We start from the raw sequence: 24163 nt of genomic DNA, 5'->3' as shown, positions 1-24163 counted from the left end.
CCCATTTGCATTACTAATGATGAAGGGAAAAGTAAAGATACCCTCAGGTCTTAATTACATCTTAATTTACATCTCTGAGAAACTCTAAGCATATACATAGTATTCTGAACACTTTGCTTCAGTAGAATAACACTTCCTCTTAGGGGAATTTTCTCAGACTCCCCACTCTCTCTATCTAAACTTCATCCCAACTCAGTGGAAGATAACACTTAACCTGGTCCCTGAATTTCTCTTAGTAGGGGTGGAGAAGGCAGAGGTGAAGGAAACAAGTGAGTCCTCTGGATGCCTCACATCAGGAGCAGCCAAATACACCGAAAACCTGCTCTTTTAATCTCTATTGCAAAGAAGACCATCTCTGGATTAATGTAATCTTTGTGTTTTCCAGAGCATAGTTGCATAGTTTCTCCTCTCTCTCTCTCTGTCTCTGTCTCTCTCTGTCTTTCTCTCTGTCTGTCTCTCTCTGTGTGTCTCTCTCTCTCTGTCTCTCTCTCCTTCTCCTTGCAAATATCAGTATATTTTCTCTGTGCTACTGGATAGTTTGGATGATATCCATTAAAAAACCTACCAACTTTGAAAACAGCATATTTTCTGAAATCTACATTTACTCTAGGTATAAAAAGGATCAGCAAAAATCTTTACAATAAGTTTTTTTTTTAAATATCTGTCTCATGAAAACTTTTCTAAGAGGTATAAGATTTCTTTGTGCTACTCATAAAGGAAAAAAAAAAAAAATACAAGCACACATTATAGAAGTCCTTCGTGTCCAAGCAAATTGCCACTTACATTAAAAACACTTATTAAGTTTAAAAACATTTGTTAAGTTTAAAATATGTTAACAGTGAAGGCTAATGTAAAATCTACCCAAGTATGTCTTAATAGTCTACATTCAGAGGCATTTGTTTACCAGACATAGAGCCATGGGATCTTATAATCATGGTTTCTTCACTCAAAATATGAAAGCAGAGGTAAAGCCATATTCTCTTCTGTAAGGTTGACATTGAATGCATTCATGACTTGCTATTGGTAAAATGAATATTATGGTGTGAAAGACAAAATGCACCACCGGACAGTAAAGGAAATGGTTTTATCCAGGCTATTACTGTAAGGAGAACACTCATTAATGAGGAAGATCTTAAAGAGAGAGAAAAGCAGGGGGAAGGTGGGTCTTATCTGAGACACTGAGGAAGGATGGAGTAGGTCTTACCTTGGAAGATGTCCTTTGTACTTAGCCATATCTTGGAACATGGGAGAGTGGTAATTTTGGAAAACAAAAAAAGTGGAAGGATTTCCCAACTAAAACTGTTTTTTGGGAGTACAGGGCTGGAGTAAAATTCCACATTGTCCCTGGAAATATAGATCAAAATAACTAATGAACACTTTTTCATTCCCATTTGCTTTGTACGCCAACATGAAAGAGTAGATATGAGAATCATGTTTTACCAGGCTTTTGTATAGTTTCACTACTTTCTTATTAACTATTTTTCTTTATGGAGATTTCTGAAATAATTAATTCAGCTGTATTTTTTGTTTTGTTTTGTATCATAAACTCGTCAGTGATAACTATGGTTTGCATAGAGCATATTGTTCTTTTAGTAGGTCCCTGACCCTTTGGTCCCAAACTCCCATTGTCCTATCTTTTTATAATCTGTGTTCAGTTGGCTAAATTTCTTCTTTCCCCTTTAACTTTACTTTTGTTGAAGTTGTGATCTACATATGTGGAATAAGTAGCATTATTCAGGGCCTGACTTAGAAGGATTGTTTTTCTTCTTTGCTTTTTTCTTGAGTAGACTTTTATGGAGAAATTCACTGGTTTCTATCCTTTGCATTTCCCCTCCTCCCATACTGTCACTAACATAGATGGATATATCTTGATTGTAATGAATTAGTTTTTATGGTTTATGTTTGGGCATTAACACACCAGTATAATTAGGATGCTTCCCCAAAATAAAACTCTATAATCAGTAGTTTCTTAGCATCAAGTCATTTTGCCTAGTGCTAGGTATCATCGTATTATAGATATTATTCTTAGAGATTCATACATCATGCCTTTTCATACCTCCTTGTTTATCAGAGCAAATCTTCCTTTCTCATTTGCACAATAAACTTTCTAGTGTTAATTGGAAAGTGGTACGTGTTAGTATTATGTGTCAATAGCCACGTATATTTATTTAGTTAACAGACTTCAGATATTGAGTCTTACCATTATGAAGTGCTACTACTCATGGAGATTTTGTTCTCCAGAGAAGTAATTGATATTGTGATGGCATTATATTTATCAACTTTGAAAATATTCTTAATGGTGACAAGAAATGTCCTATTCTATTTTCATTTATGTCCTCAATTAAAATCTTGTTTCCTGAAAGGAAAAAAAAAATAATAAAACACATTTTACATGTATTCTGAAAAAGTCTCAAGTAATTAAATCTTTTATCAAACACATATATTAATAGAAAGTATATAAATTTAGGTTTTGAAATTTCTAATACTGGCTGAAAATCGATATATCCCTAGATAAGTCCACTAACATTAATTTGAACATGACACATTTTTATTTATTTACTTACTTTGTTTTATTAAATTTACTGGAGTGACACTGGTTAATAAAAATATATAGGCTTCAAGTGTACAATTCTATAATACAGCATCTATATATTGCATTGTGTGTTCACCATCTAAAGTAAAATCTAGTTCCATCACCATATGTATTGACCCTGTTTTCCTTCTTCTACCTCCCTCCTTCCCCCCCACATCTTTTGGTAACCACTAAACTGCTGTCTGTATCTATGAGTTTTTTTTCTTATTTGTTTGCTTGTTCATTTGTCATTTTCAGTTTTATATAAGTGAAGTCATATGGTGCTCAACATTTTCTGTGTGACTCATTTCTCTTAGCATGATAATCTCAAGATCCATCCATGTTGTCACAAATGACAGTATTTTACCTGTTCTTACGGCAGAGTAATATTCCATTGTAAATATGTAACACATCTCTATCCAATCATCTATCAACACTTCGGTTGTTTCCATGTCTTTGTCACTGTGACTAATGCTACAATGAACATAGTAAGGTACATATATCTTTATAGATAAATGTTTTCAGATTTTTTGGGTAGATACCAAAGAGGCATTGCTGGGTCATATGGTAATTCTATTCTTAATTTTTTGAGGAACCTCCATATTGTTTTCCATGGTGTGTGTACCAATTCACATCCCCACCAGCGGTATGTGAGGGTTCTTTTTTCTCTACAGCCTCTCCAACATTTGTTATTAGTTGTCTTGTTGATAATAGCCATTCTAACAGGTGTGAGGTTGTATCTCATTGTGACTTTGATTTGCATTTCCCTAATAGCTACTGAAGTTGAGCATCTTTTCATATATCCATTGGCCATTATTGTATGTCTTCTTGGGAGAAGTGTCTGCTCAGGTCCTCTGCCCATTTTTTAATTAGATTGTTTGTTTTTTTGTTATTGTTAAGTTGCATGAGTTCTTTCCATGTTTTGGGTATCAGCCCCTAATCAGAGGTGTTATTTTCAAACATCTTCTCCCATTCACTTGGTTGCATCTTTGCTTTGTTGACAGTTTCTTTTTTCTGTGCAGAAACTTTTTAGTTTGAAGTAGTCCCATTCATTTATCTTTGCTTTTACTTCCCTTAGAACATAGCACATTTTAAAATTAACTCTAGATAGTAGGACCTAGTCACAATTATTTGAAGATAAGAAATAAAAGTTATTTCATAAAAAAAATGTTATTTCATAAGATACACAACTCTGTGGTCTCTATTTAGTAATAATAATTTGATAATGTATCTTTATTCTCATTGATTCCATAAATATCTTAACAATTAAATAAATATTAGTTTATTGTGAGATTTTACAGTTTTATTATTTACTGTAAAAAATAACACTTGCTCTGTATCAAAACTGATATTCTCCAGTTTTGGACACATTCAATGATTTCCATAGAGTTTCAAAATCTCCAAAACCCCTAAGTCCATATCAGCTGAAAGAGAATATTATTCTTAAAGTTAACAGGGATAGTTATTGGGGCAAAATAGGACAGGCTATTTCACTTATATACTAATGACTTATTTTTAAAAAGTGACAAATTATTTCAAGACGTTCACCTCCAAAAACTAGGTGGCCCTAAAGCACTATTTAATTGAAATGTTTGAAGAGAGAAATAACCAAAGAAGAAATAAAAGAGTACCCTGTGTGTTCATTAGTGAGGTCTCTAACACAATGACAGTGAAGCTTTTCATAGGCAGGGGTCTGGGAAAATCCCAAATGCAAAGGACAGAGTCTAGTGGTTGCTACTTGATCATTTTAGTTGAAGTAAAATAGCTATGGAGAGCCATAATAGAGACCCTGTTCTAAATTTCTAAATTTCATATTTATTGTATCTTTATATGATCATGAAAAAAATATGTGGCTTTTTTTTGTTTGTTTTGGTATATAGATAAATATCCATGACAATAGACAAAATAGCATGTTTGCTCTCCAATTATTATCTTTAAAATGCAGACTCGAGTGGTTTGTCATTTTGCAGAAACACTAAGTTTATTGTGTATTTCAAACATTCTCAATTACTTTCATAATATCTTAACATTTAGTAAGTTATTTATAATTGATTTTCATATTATCATATAAGAGAATATTTTCAACATTAATAGATACCCTTTACATAATCCACAAATTTTAACTATGTCAGTAAGTATACTTTTTATTTTAGGTGACTTTAAGAAAAGTTACAACAATATCTATATGAAGAACGCAATATATTAATTAACATTCTGGTACAAATTTTAACCTGAGTATCTGTTATTGTAGCTGCACCATTAGAACATAACTGCTACGTAATACATAGAGTCCAAATCACATTTGCACACTGATCATGCTCTTGGATGTCAAACAGTGTCAAATTGTTATAAAATTTCCTAAATGCTTTCCACTAGTTTCTGAACTTGTTTTTTCATGGATTTTTAAAAGGCATTTATGAATCAATCTGGACTGTGAACCTCAATTTGAGTAGCACTGACCTCCAATATGGTCTTTTTTTTCTTAAATGTCCTTGTGTGTATATTCCAATTATTGGATTCAGATTTTTATATTTATCAGTTTGATGAAACTGATTATTATTCAGATCTTCTCTATCTTTATTAATTTCCTCTGTGTTGAGTTATAGATTTTTTTGAACATTTAAATATTTTAAATGTACTAGTGGCAGATTTGTCCATTTTTTTCTGTACTTTTGCCAAGTTGTGCTTTATATGTTTTGAAGCTGTTACGTTATTTGTAAAATTAGTACACTATAATGATTAAAAACATGGTTTCTGTAATCAGACTAATATGAGTGGAATAGCAGTTACATGATGTTAGACAAGTTTGTTAACATAGAATCTTAACTTTCTTCTATAAAATGGAATAATTATCTTATAGATAGGATGGTTGCCGAAAAGTTAATGAGATAATGTATGTAGAAGACTTGAGTGATGGGTTTATAGTAAGCTCTTTATAAATATTAACTAATGCAATCATTATCTCCTGAATTTGTCTATCTATCTATCTATCTATCTATCTATCTATCTATCTATCTATCTTAATTATACAGTAATTTAGTAAACACTACATGAATTTCAAAAACTAATCCAAATTAATGTAAGTTGTTTCATATTACATGTGGAAATACTGCAGAGAAATCAGAGAAATAGTTCAGAGAAATGAGCCACAGATTTGAATTCTAGTTCCAACACTTCTAGCTCTGTGGGTCTTTGTACCATTTTCTTAACATCACTGAATTTCAAGGTCTGTATTTGTAGAATGAAGGCTAATACATACCCAGTTCTTCATTTTATACCTTTAAAAAATATATAACAGTGTCCTTAATGACTTAACTTATAAGTAATTGGCATTAGAAATTAACTGTAGGAGTTTTAGTTTTTTGTCAGGACCTGGGGCGATCATAATTTTGAATGGGAACAGGAGTGGGAAATGTGGTGCCCTTCACAAGACACTAATTAGATGACTGTCATCCTCACCAATTACTCTGGCCTTGACAACCAACATTAGAATCCAAAGGAAAAAGCTATGTACACATACAGATAAAATAACATGTTCACTGCTCAATTTTTTTCATTAAAAATTATTTTTAATATAATTGTGATCTCAGTATCTACAAAATCTATAAAGCAAAATCATTTTCAGATTCCAAAGTTCTCTATGTAGACTCTCAGGATGCTAATAAAAAGGTAATGGGAGAATTCAGTGGAGTAGAAGTGTCCTTAGTGAATACAACACTTGGAAACAACAAGCATAGAGGCAATTAAGGCCCTTAACACTCCCAGCACCACTTGGGGGCCACCTTTACTGCAGGGCATATGATTCAACTTCCAAAACAATTTGGAAAAAAATGTGTTTAGATAGGATTGTATTGGATGTTCTCTTGTTGTATTAAGTTTGCTCTAGGGGAATGTTGATTACAGTGGACCCTCTGCCCCCACCCCCCACACGCAGACACACAACAATACCAGCAATGTTTGTAGGGGCAATTGAAATATTGGAACATAGAATGTTCTGTGGCATTTCTTCCAAACTGCATCCCAAATGTCACATTCTTACAAAAACATGGTAACTAGTATTTTATACATTATTGAATAATTAATTATTTTCTTCAGCTTTTACATGCCATATTGTAAATTGTTTAGCGAGTAAAAATTGCATTTCTGTGGTCTTACTCATCACTGATATTATGCATGTACATATTTTTATGCTATTTTTTTCTAGAATGTCTTTATTTTTCCAATCCTGCGATACTGTTATACTAGTTGATATTGTCATACACTTATCTAGGAAAAAGTGAATAATTTTAACAGAAAAAGGAGAGGCATATTTCTAAAACAATACACTCACTGCAAACATAGTAGATATAGTTGCAAAGAATTTGACTCAGTTTTCTTAGCTCCATAAGATAACCAAAGTATTAGTTTCTGAATCCCAAAAAGCACAAATTACCACAACAGACCAATACATAAGTATTAATTATTTTACAGTTTCCTGACAATGATAAATATGTGATTGTTGTTGAGTATATGGGAAATCATTAATTTGAAAATTAAAATTTCCCCTAATTATCCATACTTACTTAAAAAATAATATTAGAACTAATACTTTATATATTCCCTTCCAGTCTTTTTTAAATTTATTTTAAGTGAATTAAGAATTTACTGTGCATTTAATTTATATGTGTTTATAGAAACAAGTACATAAACTAAATAAATATCTAAATAAATCACCAGAACTATTCCCTAATGATTATGAAGTATGCTCAATCACTTAATGGTACTAAAATTTAATCATTCTCTAATTCTTTGCAACAATACAATGATCTTACCATCTGTATTGATTTTTAAACAAATAAGCATGCTTGTGACCAAAACTCACATTTTATTCTATAAACGGTTATTCCTTTTCCACACCATTTTCACTATTCCCATTAGAGACTGGGGGCAAGGTTGCTGTTCTATTGACAAGATTCTAGTTTTGAACCCTGCAATGATTCACTTGGGTATGGAATTATTTTCCTTGAAAAGCAACAAGGGAGTGCTAAGATGGTAAAGTAATAATTACTTCCTTCAGCAGCAATAGTTTAGGGAAAAGCTCAAAGACATATGGGCTGAATATTTAGCAGACAGTGATAATGGTGAGGTCACAGATATGACTCTGTGGGATGCTAGCAAAGCAGTATTGCAGGGAAAATTGATTGAAATCTTTGCCCAAAAGAAAAGGGAAAGGCAACTACAAATACCAGAGTTAGGGACTAAAATTAGGAGCCTCCAAAAGGAGCATATTAAGAAGGGTAAGGCTAAAACTAATTGATTTAGAAAATGCCAAGGGGAAACTTAATAGGATTCTAAATGAGAGAACGGAGTATCTAATAAAGCTCAATAAGAGCAAGTTTTCATCCCATGGCAATAAAGCAGGTACTATCTTGGCCTGCTAACTTAGAGGAAGACACAATTGAGACTAATTAGGGAAATTATGGGACAAAAAGGGGCCCCATTCTAACCCCAATGAAACAAGAACCAGCATTGTTCTTTATTATTCTTTCACAGACACAGATAGCGTTAACATTTGTGTGTTATTTTAAAGTTTCTAGATTCAGTTGATTACAATAAAGTGTAATCTACTTCATTCAATGTGTTTCTATGTCTGTACATTTATAAAATTTCAATATAACCTCTGGTAATGCAATGTGGATTTTAAAACACAATGTGAAAATAATGTATATTATGAAAAGGCCCCTAGACTAGGAATCAGAAGACTTTGTGTCTAGTCTTAACAACCCTCATAATTTGTTAAATGATTTTCCTAAGTTCCTACATAAAAAAAAACCCAAAAAACTCCTGACTCCTCTCATTTGAGTTTAACAAAAATAGCTATTATTTTATCCTTCAAAAACTATTGAAATATTGAAAGTAAAGCAATAAATATTATGACAAAACTGACAAAGAAACCCTGTATGCCAAAAAGAGAGATGAGAAAAAATAAAATAAAATAATAATGAAATTACTACATCGAATCACGTAAGATGATTTGTTAAGTGGCAAGTGGTAATGAATGAGCTAAAGTTAGTGGAGTGCTTATTATATGATATGTTCCATTATTTTAAGAGAGGTACCTTTTTTTTTTTTTTTTTTTTTTAACAAATGGCTCAGGACCAAATTGTAGACTAAGAGACATGGAAGAGATAACAGTGCTGAGCAACATATGATTTTACCATTTATCATCTGTGTGTATTCCAATGTGTTTACATATCTTCAGTTTCCTCATCTGAAAAATGAAGATAATATTGACAGTGAAGGGTTGTCCTGATAATTAAATAGCAAGAAATTTCTAAGTGTTTCGTAAATGTTAGATAAATGATACATTTTTTTCATATATCATTGTTATCAGTTAGCTTTCTTAATAGCATTTATCCACTATTTTCTAATTGTCCAAATTATTTGCATCCAAAAATTTAAACTCATCCCTATATGTACTTTTGTGCAATAATGACCCGCAATATACTTCAGTGGTAGTCCAGAAATCATCCATCTCCAGGACATTCAATTTTTAAAAAAATAGGTATTCATGGCTGGATCAGTGGCTCAGGTGGTTGGAGCCTGAGCTCCTAAAACGGAAGTCGCTAGTTCAATTCCCACATGGGCCAGTGAGCTGCTCCCTCTGCAGCTAAGATTGTGAACAATGGCTCTCCCTGAAGCTGGGCTGCTGTGAGTGGCCAACTGGGAACTGACTGCCTCAGCCGGGGGGAGTGCAAGGCTTATAATACCAGCATGGACCAGGGAGCTGTGTCCTGCACAACTAGACTGAGAAACAATAACTTGAACCAGAGTGTGTGGGGCGGGGGGCAGGAAGGGGGGAAAAATAGGTATTCAGTTTTTATATGAGTTAGTGTTACAGATTTTTTCAAAACATTACTTTCACATTTGAATCTAAACCACCCTGTGAAGTTGGCAGGTCTATGAGTCCAGGGTGCGTGTGTGTGTGTGTGGGGGGGGGGCGTTTAGAACAGCCAAGATGCAGAATGACAAAAGATGTGAAAGGAATGTTTTATGTTAAATGTTATTATTTAGATTGACATGTTACCCTTCCTTAGATTAGATATGCATGTGTGAGTGTGCACTTTTATAAAGTGTGCATTATTAACTGTCATTAACATTTTAGACAGCATCACTACAATTCATCAATAAATATTTACTGAACAACCAAAGAATGCTAGCTCCAAAGACACGTTCTTGGAGGTATCCTAGTGGAGAAGAGATGGGAAAGAAAGATTCCTCCAAAACTAATTAGGGGTCAGTGTGAGAAGTTTTGTAACAAATACCATGAGAGATAGATGCGAGTATAGCTACCCCAGCAAAATCTCCAAAGTTGACTCATCTGCCAGAAAGATATTTACGTATCTGAAACCTTCTGATATAAATCATGTGCTAGACTTGAACTTAGCCATCATGAGCATTTGGCCAAACTATACCTTTCTTTATTTCATGAACTCTCTGATGTTAAAATTCTTTCAGGAATGAAGTGTTGTGGGAATCTGAGTACGAATACATTTCCTTTTCCCCCACTTTTTTCCACTATCCCTAACTTTGCTCAAGAGTGGGGAGTTAGTTATTCTTTAGGACATAGTTGCTAAAACATCATGGTCAGACTTGCTATAGGTGTGGGAAAACTAGTCAACAACTTATATGTTGTAATTTGCTGGGTATCTTCATAAAAATATCCTATTACCTCAATTTGTTTTGGTATAGCTGGCTTTCATACATTTATCTAGATCTCTGTGATGTCACTTAAAACGTGCTATTATTTTATTTAAGTCTGAATTACATCCATTTTGCATATCTTAAATTGATGTAGCATTTACATTTCCACATTATGGGTAGAAATTTCCCTGAAAAGCTGATTTTAATTTACCCTGAATGGTTTTATTTTTAACTTGTATAAAACGTATTGGTTTCTACATATATTTTCTTGGGAAAAGAATCCTGCAATGCCTATTCCTTGGAAGAAATATTATCTTTTGGTATTTATTGAGAATATATTTACATTTTTTGTATTTTCAAATTAAAAGCATTACTTTGAGCAATTTGAACACTTTAAACATTTAAATTTCTTTCCTAACATATGAAAAATTTTTAGTGTTTGGTAGATTTTTAAAACACAATTTTGCTTATTTTAACTGGAAGAGAGAGGGAAAACTGCTTTTTTTTTTTTTTTTAGTTCAGTTTGTGAGGTCAGACAGTAAACCTGTTTAGTACATAATTCATTTATTTGTAAGTTTTATTGTCTCTGCTTAACTTAAAACAATTGGAACACAAATAGACTCACCTTAATGTATTACTCCATTATATATTTTATATCATATTACATAACCCCTAATTTTAGATCCTCAAATAGCTAGACCTACAAAATCATTTTGTTAAATAGGTTATTTTAAAGATTTAAAGGAAGTAATAAAATCAAGAGTCTCAAATATGAAAGAAGAGTTTTAATTCATATATATACTATGAAATATATATAACATTATAATATCAAAAATATAATTTTATGTATCTTCAAAAATAAATCCAAGCACAAATGTTAATAGACAATTCTCACTTTAGAATTTAGGAACTTGAATGAAACGTATCATCAGCATATTTTGTGTGCAATATTTAATGCAATCCCACCAATATCGAATACCTAATGTGAGCAAGGCACTTTGCTTATTGTAGGATATCTAAAAACCTGCAAATGTTATAGGTTTTTATTACAACGTGTGATGAAGTTGAAGAGAACCCTTCTTTCTAACAGATTTTTTTAGTGCCAGCCAAGACTCTTGAAAAGATGCACTCTAAATAAGATTCTAAGGCAAGAAACTGCCCCTTTAATGACCCTTTCCTTACCTACTGTTTTTCACCATTAAACAGATAGGCCTTAAATGATCCACTGATTTTTTGTTTGTTTGTTTTTTTATTCTTGGAGATTCCCTGTTCCTTATCTCTGGCCTAAGCTGGTTTGCTAAGAAAGTAGGGATGAACAGAAAAGGATATAGAATGAATGGGGATATTTTCTTTGTTTGTGGCCATATCATTGAGAAAGGAGAGGATTTCGCTTCCTGGAACACTGTGAATCATGCTATACTTGCCAGGTGAGCTGTGGAGATCCACTATCACTGTTATGAATGTATAATTTCAAACATGAGACTAGTAGAGAAGCTCACAATATATACACACCATAGCAGCACAACATTAAACTAAAATATCAAAGGATGATAAAAAAAAAAATTGGATGCACGTACAAACAGAGGCAGATGAAGAGATTGGGGCTGTAATTCTTAAGAAAGATTGCGCAGTAAAGGAGAGAACCTGGTAGATTTCCTCTGATCTGTTTACAAGGGTTTCATGATAAAGGTAGCAGGTTACTTTTAAACTGATGGGAAAATACAGACAGTCTTGGACTTACAATTGTTTGACATATGGTTTTTTAGTTTTATGGTTGTGTGAAATCTATATGCATTCAGTAGAAACTATGCTTAGAGTTTTGAATGATTTTTTTTTTGAGGACTAGCAATATGCCATATGATACTCTTTCCTGGTGCTGGGCAGTAGCAGGGAGCCCAAACTCCCAGTCAGCCACACAATCATGAGGATAAACAACTGATACTACACACTGTTGCCAGTTTTGTCAGATATTGCATTCTTTTTTTTTTTTTTTTTAACTTATTGGGGTGACAATTGTTAGTAAAATTACATAGATTTCAGGTGTACAATTCTGTATTGCATCATCTATAAATCCCATTGTGTGTTCACCACCCAGAGTCAGTTCTCCTTCCTTCACCATATATTTGATCCCCCTTCCCCTCATCTCCCACCCCCCACCCCTCTGGTAACCACTAAACTATTGTCTGTGTCTATGAGTTTTTGTTTCTCATTTGTTTGTCTTGTTCTTTTGTTGTTTTTGGTTTATATACCACGTATCAGTGAAATCATATGGTTCTCTGCTTTTTCTGTCTGACTTATTTTGCTTAGCATTATTCTCTCAAGATCCATCCATGTTGTCACAAATGTTCCTATATCATCTTTTCTTACCGCCGAATAGTATTCCATTGTGTATATATACCACAACTTCTTTATCCATTCATCTATTGAAGGACATTTTTGTTGTTTCCATGTTTTGGCCACCGTCAACAAAGCTGCAATGAACATTGGAGCACACGTGTTTTTATGTATAAATGTTTTCAGATTTTTTGGATAGATACCCAGGAGAGGGTCATATGGTAATTCTATTCATAATTTTTGTGGGAATGCAGACTGGTGCAGCCGTTATGGAAGGCAGTGTGGAGGTTCCTCAAAAACTTACGAATAGAATTACCATAAGACATTGCATTCTTGGCACATTGAAGGCACACTAGTTAAAGCTCTGATGTTCAGTAGGTTAGGTATATTAGGTATATTAAATGAGTGTTCAACTTATGATGGGTTTATCAGGAAGTAACCCCATTGTAAGTCTAGGGACACCTCTGTGTGTGTGTGTGTGTGTGTGTGTGTGTGTACATATGCATATATATATATATATATACACACACATACATAAATATATATACAGTCTTGGGAAAAAGAAATTGTATATAAAAGCACTACATGGAAAAAATAAGACTTTACATTATAAGCATTAAAGTTACCTGTATGAATAGTAATTTTATGCAAAATGTAGAATGATCTGTAAAATTTTGTTAACAGAATCATTAACTTGAACTTTTTAGTTATTTAAACATCTGTGTTGAGTCACAAGTAGTGTTGTTCCATAGTCTTCTTTAAACATTTTAATTTGGTTTGAAAAAAAAGTTCTGCCGCTGATATAATGAAAGGAATCAGCAGAAATACAATTTTTAAAAGAAAACTTAGATATGTTTACATTAATATCAGAATATTTTATAACTCTTAGCAAATTCTCAAATATTTATTTTTTTTCAATGTTATATTTGTTTTTCAAAGCAGAAATTATATAATTCTCATAACTTAGTGTCATCTTTATTTTATACATTTTTCCTGATTGAATTTTTTTAATCCACTAAATAAATGTAAGAAACACCACAAGTTCAACAATAATAATATGTTTTGGAATTTTGTTCCTAGTTAGCTTGTTGCTGTATCAATCAAATTATGAAAATAACAAACAAAATCTTCACCTATAAAGTTATGAAAATTTTAGAGAGCGCTCCTATTGGCTTTTGTCATGTTAACAGATGGAATTAGATAATTAAAAAATAACAACATAATTTTGACCAAGGGAGTTTTTTTTCTTTAATGTGGGAAACATAAAATCCAATTTACATCAAATCTTTAGATAATAACTTGTATTTTAATCCAAGATTTTGACAAAGACTTCTGTGTCCTTTCTACAAAAAAATCATAACCATATATCAAAGAACCATCAACCACTGAGACAGTTCTTTGTTTTAACTGATGTCGACAAAAGCTCACAAATTCTTTGGGCAAAAAAGCAGGTGAAGATAAAAGAGCTTACAGGGGAGCTTTCAATTTATAGGGGTGATCTCTACATTCTATTTCAATTATTCTTTGAGTAAAAGACAGAAAGATCAAACACTTTTGCCAAAATACAGAAGTTGTGACATATAGATTAAGTTTTCACCAGCAAGAATTTATTATAATTGTATAAATATCTATGTTTATTTTTTTCTTTACTACGATATAATCTGGTATAAATAGTGCTTACCCAAGAATAGATCATTCTTTCACTGATTTAACTCAGGTTTGTCCAGCACCTATTATGTGTGTTCGAGTCACAGCTCTGGCTTATGTTTCCAACTTTTAGGCTGATATGAGAAAATTTTTGGGAGTAGAACTTGCTAATCATGGAGCTTACCACATCTGTCCCCTTTCTTCAGATTCCATTTTCAAATACAGTGAAGGCTTGAAGCAACAAGCAATTTAATGGAGAAGATGGATATTTTTGCAGAATAATGGGAAGCTATCTGCTTTAAAGACTTTAAGAAAAAGACTGATGGACACTATTTGGCCAAATATCTTCCTCCCCAAACCTTCCATTTCACGTGCTTTACTGCAACTCTGTGAAAGGAGACCCTGTTCATTTGCCCAGGTGCCCTAGGCAGAAACCTAGGGTCATCCTGTCATCCTCAACCTCCCCACATTTCATATATAATAAGTCATCACCAACAATTTATATCCCTCAAGTCATACACTTTTCTTCAACCCCCTCTGCCATTTTCGAACCAGGTATTATCATCTGCCCCTGGGTTCTATAACAGCATAAAATCAATCTTGCTCTGACTCCAACTTCACCAGCCCTAAGCTATTCATCTCTTATATGTCCTGTGTTTCAACCATAAGAAATTACAGTGGTACCTTGGTTTTCGAATGTCTCCGTTGATGAACATTTTGGTTTATGAATGCCATAAACCCAGAAGTATACTCTTCGGTTTTCGAACATGACTCAGAAGTCGGACACGTCACACGGCTTCCACTGAGGGCAAGATCCTGAGGCCTAGCTGTCGGTTGTTTTTGATGTTTCAGAACTCATGAATTACGTTCAAAAACTGAGGTACCACTGTATTTGAAATCCATGAGCACGTTTCCTCTCACAGCTGAGCCTTCCCATGCCTACAGAAGCTTTTCCCTCCATAACTTCATATTACCAAAAAGGAAAAAGCTTGCTAAACCCATCCTCCTACTAAACTCTTGACTATTACTTTTAATAAATCCTCAAAACAAAATTAGTTGTCCCTCAAGTAGGCTCTTCACAACTCTGATTACTGCTGTTGTAGAAACATTCTGATTAGGGTTTCCTTTTTGATTGTTCTCTCTCTCTCTCTCTCTCTCTCTCTCTCTCTCTCTCTCTCTCTCTCTCCTGTAAGTTCTTTGAAGGAAAGTGTTGATAATTTACCACATTTTTTCACCATACAGACTATTTTCAAAATGGAGCATCAACTTGGTAAGGTAGAATATGGCAGAAAGAGGGAGGGGCAATGAGAAGAGATAAGAAAAGCCAAACAGGGAAATCTGAGCAGTAATACAGGAAAAATAAGATAAAGATCTTAAGCACCCTTGGTAGAAAAAGACTGGAGCATATATGAACTATGTGGAAAAAATTCTGCATGACTTGGTAAACTATACAATTAAAGGTACCAAATGAGAGTCAATTAAAATGTAACTCCAAATTTCCTTTCTTAGAACATTATAAGAATGATGATTTAGCCCAGCTTCATGGGACTTTTGCAAAGCAGGAAAGTTATGTGTGAAATAAGTTACACAATTCTCAAACAAATGCAGTATATTAACAATTAGCATTGTTTAATTGATGATGAAATTGATGTATAAAATAGGATTTTAATTTGTGTGTAACCTGAACACTAAATTAAGCCATAAAGACAAGCATCCACGTTTCTTCTTCATGTACTTTTTAAAGAAAATTTGGTGGACATGTTTTGATCACCCATTATAACATTGGGAACCCGGAGAATGAAAAAAAGCAGGCAGGAATCTAGATACTACTCAACGTCCTCTGTTTTTGCCCTAACCACTTTAATGCCTGAGTTTCCAACTTAATATTTGAATCAGAAAAATTTGCATATTTCTCTCACCTATTTTGTATGAGCAAAGAATAAGCAACTCAAGCAATCCTGTCATCTGTGTGACATATCTAGGCTAGATCTATCTAGTTTTCACCTGTAGATAATGATGTCATAGTTGATAGGATCCATTTAAAACAGGGATATTCAATAAAGCTTTCATCCCTGAGGCAAATACACTCAGCTCCATCAGCTAGCAAGGTGACTTTCTCTCATGCTTGGGTCTTTTGGAAGCTCTAGTCCTCACCATTCCCTACCTTCTCTGTACCTCTGAATGAAGCAGAAATTGACTCTGATTTTTAAGTCCTGTCTACACCTCTCAGGGGATTTTCTTTGAACAGAAGTAATCACAAGGGAGTTAGAAGACATTTTTTTCCTAAGAAAAGTATATGATGAAAAATGAAAAGATGCTTAAAATAAGTTTCAACTGATCTCTAAGTTTTTCTGTTTTTTTCTTAAATGCAGTGTAATGCAAATCTTACATGTTTACACTCTTCCCCCAAAAAACATAACATCCAAGAAGAAAAATTTATACTAGATGAACGTTTTAAAAGAAAAAAAATTGTAACATTTGGTAATGTGATATGTGGTATATTTCCCACATTATACTACTTAATATTTAAAATAACATTTGATAATACCATTTGGTCCTTAAATTCATGGGGCACAATATTCTTTTTAAAACATTATTTTCTCAAAGCTGTTCCAGTTTGAAATCAGTTAGAACTGAATCAAATGGCTATATCTATGATGATATTTAAATTAAGCCATATTAATAATATGTATGAATATAAATATAAATATATGTATCAAACTCATAAAAAATATTTATGCCATAGCATCTATAAACATGATAGCAGCAGATTACCAAAAGTTAAGTGGGATATTTATAATAAGGTATAATTTAGGGGAAAATGGTTAAATTTTTGATACCATAATAAGTTTATCATGTAAGAGTTAAATCCATCAAGGGCTTAATTATGCTTAATACCATACAAGTTTTGTACAAAAAAAGAAAAACCTATCTTGATTTTAATGAAAGAATCACCCAAATCCTAGAAAGTAATCTTACATTCTGATTGTATGAAGTTACAGGAGAGAAAAGAAACCAGGAAACAAAATAAAATAGCCTTAATTGGAAGGAGAATATCCATAAACTAGAGATGAGAGGAATGAATCCCTCCTTCTCTCTAAGGTATTTATTCATACTTTGCATCCATAAGAGCACTTCCACTGATCCCTTCCAATCTAATGGTCCACATCGTACCTTTTGGCACTAGTATTTGTATCTTAGGGTTGAAACTAAATAAAATATTGAGGCTAACTTGGACTTTTTGAGAATATTTTGATATTTTAAAATGTATGGTTCCAATAACCTCAGGGAAAATGAAGTTGCATTTCTTTTGAATTGGTTCTCAGGATTTGGGGTGCAGGGAGCAAAAGTTTGATTCAGTTACACATTAGCCGATTTTCAGATTGCAACAAATTAGAGCCACTTATTATGTTTTTTACCCCACCATTCACCACCATTCAGACTTGGCATTTATAGACAGAAGGACGTTTGGAGAAAATCCTAAATGGAACTTTAAAGAATATTTCCAGATCTCTCCTCATCATTCTACTATGTAAATGGACTGTGTTAATATGTTTGAATAAGAGTTATGGTTGGAATTGTTCTTAGATCCATTTTGCTACCATGCAAAGAGAGTGTTAGGTGCCTTTATGCTCCACTTAATATTGCTAGTAAAGTCCCTTGTATTATTAACATATAAAATAATATTTGCTTTCAAGTCTACTATACTCAAGAAACATAAAAATGACACTCCTTCACATTTAATTGACCATAGGGTTAGCCAGCATTGATAAAATCTGAATTATAGAAGAGTTTAAAAGAAATGCTGCTTTTTTTACTCTAGTTCAGGTTCCTAATAGATTATTAAAGAAAATGGATATGAATGATTTGTTATGAGCCTTGACTCAGTGATGTCCGTGAGTCCATGCCATGGAGTTACCTTATAAGTAAGGTAGTTGTAGAATAAGATCTTTTTGGTGACTTAGTAATTAAATGCTCCAAATGGTGTCCAAGAAAAATGTGATTCATTTCCTATCTCTCATTAATAGAATTACATCAAGATTCCTTAATACTTGACATGTGAAATTTCTCTTCCTTTTATACAATTCTTAAGATCGTATTCATCTTTTTAAGCCTTTCCCTCATACACAGTAAACACATTTATTTCAACCAAGATATTGTAAAATGATCACCAGTATTAATTTTTTGTTTAAATTAACAATGGTGTACGGTACCACATTTTTAATGTATTAAACTTGACAAAAGAATGTTTCAGATCTCTTTAAAAGCTGTTGACTTTTATCAACTATGTTCACCAAAATTCTTGTTCTTTTTAATGAATTCTTCTTTTAGTCACCATTCAATCTTACTCTTTCCATTACTTTTTTTTCTATGTGTTTTAAATATCCACCATGCCATTCATGAATTACTCTATTGCCTTTGTCTCCACTCCATTTTTGTCTCAACTCCACTTGGGGTTGACTCCACTCCATTGTCAACCCCAATACATTTTAATTAAAAAATAATAATAAATTACTTTCAGTATGTCTATGTAAGAAATGTCCAAAACTGTAGAGAATATTTGTATGAATTTATTTGAGGCAAACCGAGGATATGCCAGGAAGCAAGATCCCAAAGTCTCCAAAGAATGACAGTTTTCCACATTCTTCTATAATTTGGAATCAAGGAGAGAATTTAAGGAGGATTACATGAAGGTGAGAGAAAGCAGGGTAAGGATCGTTAAGATTGTGTTTTCTCTTGAGGGTAGTTATTATGCCCAAGGATCTGAAAAAAAAACATTTCAAAGGTGTGTTAAACTAGATACACAAAAACAATGGACAGGGCTTGCTTAAGGCCAAGATAAAACTTTTTATAGGCCTGGGCTGACTAGCCACCAGGACCTGCCCAGTTAGGAATTTTATGATGAGATCACCCTGTGAAGTTACTTTATTATGGAGCCCCTTTTTCATCCACAAGTATATTACATTATTCAAGCACCAAAAATCAAAATAAAACAAAACCAACTATAGTGTCAGCATCCCTTTAGAAATGTGAGGCTCAGAATCTCCCCAACTCCCTAGCCAAACTCGGAACTCTGCTCTTAGTTCATCTTCTTATGCAAGCCTCAGAACTCATTCGAATATCTGACACCTAATCTCTGTTCTTCCTAAAAAACAGAATGCTAACTACAGAAGATGAGATTTTTTAAATAGCTCTCATGTATTTCAATGCTAAAAGTCTTTCATACTGAAAAACTGTTATTGTTAAATGTAATATCTTTCTTGGTGCAGTTTATACGAAAGAGCATCATTGCTCTGCTAAAGCATTGAACGTGCCCACTTCAAATTTTCTATTACTTGCTCTTGCCAGGCATCAGCAAATAGTCTAAAGATAGGACATTTTAGTAAATTATATTATATAAACTTTCCAAGAGTTAGTAAGGGACAGTTCCTCCATATTGCCCACAACAAGTAGGGAATAAATTTTGATTCCGTTTATGCAGTTCCAATGTGGTGTTCTTTTAAACAGAACTTATCCCTTATACTTCTGTGAGGGAGCAAAGATGTGATAAGATAAAAGAAATGAAGCTTCAAGTTATCTTTCTAATCCTCATACCTGGGATTACTTTCAAAGAGTGTGTTTGCTCTTATCTCAGGGGAAATTCTTCTTTCCTCGGACGACAAGTTTCTGGTAAAGTATTTTAGAAAACATGGTATACTGTTTGTGAAGATAACAAAAACTATCCATCTTTTGAGAGTCTTTTACATAGAATAATATATCAAACATATTTATTTATTCTTTTAGCCTGTTTCTAAACCCTGCTCCTTTCCCAAAAAACAAAGTGTCATTGGAGAACAAAGAAATTTTTCTTCTCTGTGCTCAAAAGATTGTCTGAGGTGGGCTTTCCATCACAGTTTTCAGACTCCAATTCAAGCTTTTATTTTTGATGTCCATAAGTGATTACCAATACAAATGCAATTCTCCCATTGAAAGGCCATCAGCTAATCAGTTATCCCATTAAGCACAGTTTTAAGCTTATCTTGCCTTAAAGTATTATAATATATAGAAAGAAATGAATACATAGGTTATCTGCAAATAATATATTTCAGACAAAAATCAGTTTTGCCATACAAGGAAGTGGCATCCAAAGGATTAAAATTATATATTAGTATCCTACTCATAAAAGGAGGAAAGTTTGGTGCAAACATCATAATAGTCTAAATAGCAATAAAGAAAAAAAATGACAGTTACAAAAAAATTCCTCAACAACATGCAATGAGAAGCAGATTTATTAAGAGTTTCAAGCAGAGAGGGACAGAGAGTGTGGGTAGAGGGTCGAGAGAGAGAAAGACAGAGAGAGAGAGAGAGAGAGAGACAGAGAGACAGAGAGAGAAAAAAATTCAACTCTGAAAAGAATAATAATAATAATAGAACAGCTGGAGCATAGTTCTGTTCTCGATAGAAGGACACATGTAGGAAGTTGAACTAGGGTTTTATTCCTGAGAGTACCCATTTATTTTACTTTTAGGAGATTTTAAGTTTAATACCATTTGTATATGCAGAAGCCAGGATCCTTGCAAACTGTGTGTGTGTGTGTGTGTGTGTGTAGTTTAAATCTGTGTTTTGCCAACTGCATCAAAATTCTAAATTTAACTGAGAGCTTTGGAGGAATTCAGTAAGAATCAAACATCTAAATAAAGATATCCCCTAATCTTTACAGATTTTTATAGAAAAAGAAAAATGCTTGCTTCTGTTAGAAATAATTAGTGGACATTTCATCTCCTTGAGGGGTGATTAGTTAATCAATTTTGTATGGTTGTGATGTACCAGGTTGAATTTTGCACTTTGCTCAAAATAAAGTATGTTTCAAGTTACTGCATTATCTAGTACTGGTTTTACATTAATTGGCATTTCATCTTACCCCTGCTTGTGGAATTTGAAAAATTCTACCTCAATTTATATTCAGATATTGAACCAAAACGTAAGAATGCTTCTAAACTTTAAATGTTTTTCTTTACAGAGTGTTCTGAACAATGTATTACTCAAATTATATATATTGGAAAATATGCATAGGAAGTTACTTTATTTTCCTTTCAAATTAAGATTAACCAAATTATCTTAAGTGTGATGTACAGAACTGTAAACAAAGAAATAAAAATCATCAATATATACATTACCTAAAATATGTTACTTTTAATTCTGTAAATATTATGTAGTTCTTTCCGATAAGTATTATATTACCTGAACTGGATAGATAGAAGATAAAAGAATGAGATCATCCCTGAATTTAAGAGGTTAATAGAACAGGCTTCTACCGATAAAGAAAGCACATAAGTGCTGTGGACAGACATTATATGCAAATAAAATGAAATGTTCCTCAAAATGGTTTACTAAGGTAGCAAGTATTTGGAAAAGTTGAGCAGGATTAGTTCAATTTAGGCCTTATCAGTAGAGAGACCTGGAAAATGTGAATTGGCCGTGAAATGATGGATGATATGGGCAGGAGAGAACATAAGGAAGACCATCTGTTGCCATTTGGGTTCTCTGGAAGCAGATACTGAGATAGAGTTTGAGGTTCAAAGTATGTATGGAATGAATGCTTGTGAAGGAAAGGCAGAGCAAGCAGGATTGGGCAGAGGGAGAAGCTGAACCATGACAGGGGCTGACAAAGCCTCAGGCAACCCAGCAGGAAGTCTACAGGCAGTCTTCCCCATGACAGCATCCTGAATCAGGCTGAAATGGATCTTTCAACCCTTTGTAGAGTGGTCATCAGGAGTAGGAAGGCTTAACCTTGGGCTAAGTGGCAGCCTGCAGCTGAAGCTTACACTGAAGTTGCTGAGACCTGGCAATAGTCTGTTGATCACACTGCCTACATCTAGGCAGCAAGTCCTCACTTGAAGAGAAAAATGGCTGGTACATCTTCACATCTACCATACCATTTCTTATATGAAGAAGAGCATAAATAAAACACCGTAGGAGAGAATAAGCAAGGCTATGTTTGAGGATAGGCAGTCAATAGTAAAGACCTCCTGGAGTTGAAGGTCATTGCAGATCACAATCAAAATATAGGAGCAGCGACTGAGAGGCCCTTGAGAGCCAGCATGAGAATGTTCTCTTTACAGGGGAACAAGTGTAAGATAAACTGGAATGTGCTACAATAAAAGCAGCACTTTAGAGAGATGTCATGTGTACTTATACAGGCTGTGTGTCTATTAGGGAAGTATGGAGGGCTGAGGAAGAAAGATGGTAATTCTCTTAAATATGGTTCCTGCATATTGATATTAAAAAATCTTAAAAGTAAAACTATTCCAAACCAACAAAAGTGTTTCAGTGAAATATGTTGTTTGAACAAGTTGGTTATACAAGAGACTTTTACTAAATAGATTATTAAAATACATGATATGCATATATATTAAATATATATACACATATACATTATTATATATAATAGTATATAATAGTGTGTGTGTGTGTGTGTGTGTACAGCCATGTCTCTTCTGCAACCTGTAGTTGGTACCTTTTTATTTTTACAATCACCATCAACTGTCCATTCATTTACCAAATATTTGCTGAATACCTACTAAGTCCTTTTCCAGTTATAAGTAGCTCACAACAAAATGAAAATAGATGACTTGTAATAGAGTATATATTATGAGCACTATAGGGAGGCAAGAAGGAGATGCTGGGAATATGCAGAGAAAATGGCGATCTCTTCACCTGGAAGTGATTCTGAAGCCAAGGGATTTGTGTTCCATGATAAAGTGATGAAAAAAACATTGAAAGAAATGCTATCTCTACATGTATATTTTACAAAGATTTATCTGATGACAGTTGAAAGATAATATAATCATGGTGAAACTGGAGGCTCTCTCTATTTCATGAGCTCAAATAAGAGAGAAAAGATGGAATTAATTAAGATTTATTGATCACTAGCCATATACCGTGCTCTGTCCTAAATGTTAATATTTATATAACATATACTAATTTATATAAAAACATAATTATATATGACATAGACATATTACATATAAAATTACATATTATGTATGTATAATTTTTACAAGTGAAACTTAAATTGAATGAATTATATGTTATTTGAATTTTTCCTGTAATTATGTCAACTCAATATTGACTGAAAACGTCAGTAAATTCAAGTGATTAGGAACTGTGATTGACATTTATAAGTATAGCGATTTTTTTAAATTAAAATTTATTGGGGTGACAATTGTTGGTAAAGTTACATAGACTTCAGGTGTACAATTCTGTAATACATCATCTAATATCTCACATTATGTGTTCACCACCCAGAGTCAATTCTCCTTCCATCACCATATATTTAAGTATAGAGATTTTAAAAGAGCAATGACAAATTATTACTTAAAATTAAATTTATTTCACCAACCAAATCCGTAAAACTACATCATGTTTTGGAAATAAATAAATAAATAAATAAATAAATAAATAAATAAATAAACCTTTTTGAAGGATAAAGATCCCTATCTAAGAGAAAAAAAAGACAGTTGATCAGGAAATTGTTCAAGAAGTAAATAACTCTCCTGTTTTTTTAATGTACTTCTGTTTGGGGGACAATATTTAGTTAAGCCATCAAATTATATGCTACACACCTGCACATGTACATTCCAAAATATTGGGGAGCAAATTAGGTGCAGAAGGTACAAAACCATAGCATACCTCCTACCTCAATATGCTCAAGCAATAATGAATAGAATGACAATATATTTAAAGAATAAAAAAATTAGCTTAAGAAAAATACCCTTAAAATGTAGATGCTCACTGACATAGTCACAACCAGCATCCAGCTTGCTCTGTGTGTGTGTATGCATGTTTGTGTGTGTGTGTGTGTGTTGTGTGTGTGTGTGTGTTCATCTCAATTATGAGTTTTGAAAGAGAGAAATTCAAAGGAAGGGATAAAAGAAAGAACACGAA

General features: G+C 33.2%; 1 protein-coding gene across 13 annotated transcripts in view; it reads left to right on the top strand.

Annotated features, from left to right (window-relative positions):
* TENM3 (teneurin transmembrane protein 3) overlaps positions 1–24163 on the top strand; it is a 2352866-nt gene that overhangs the window by 780016 nt on the left and 1548687 nt on the right. The gene's annotated exons all lie outside the window — the stretch shown is intronic.

Source organism: Rhinolophus sinicus, linkage group LG04, assembly GCF_036562045.2.
Source record: "Rhinolophus sinicus isolate RSC01 linkage group LG04, ASM3656204v1, whole genome shotgun sequence".
Classification (NCBI taxonomy): Eukaryota; Metazoa; Chordata; class Mammalia; order Chiroptera; family Rhinolophidae; genus Rhinolophus; species Rhinolophus sinicus.
The sequence above is the reverse complement of the archived record's forward strand: the minus strand, read 5'-3'. Positions and strand labels throughout refer to the sequence as shown.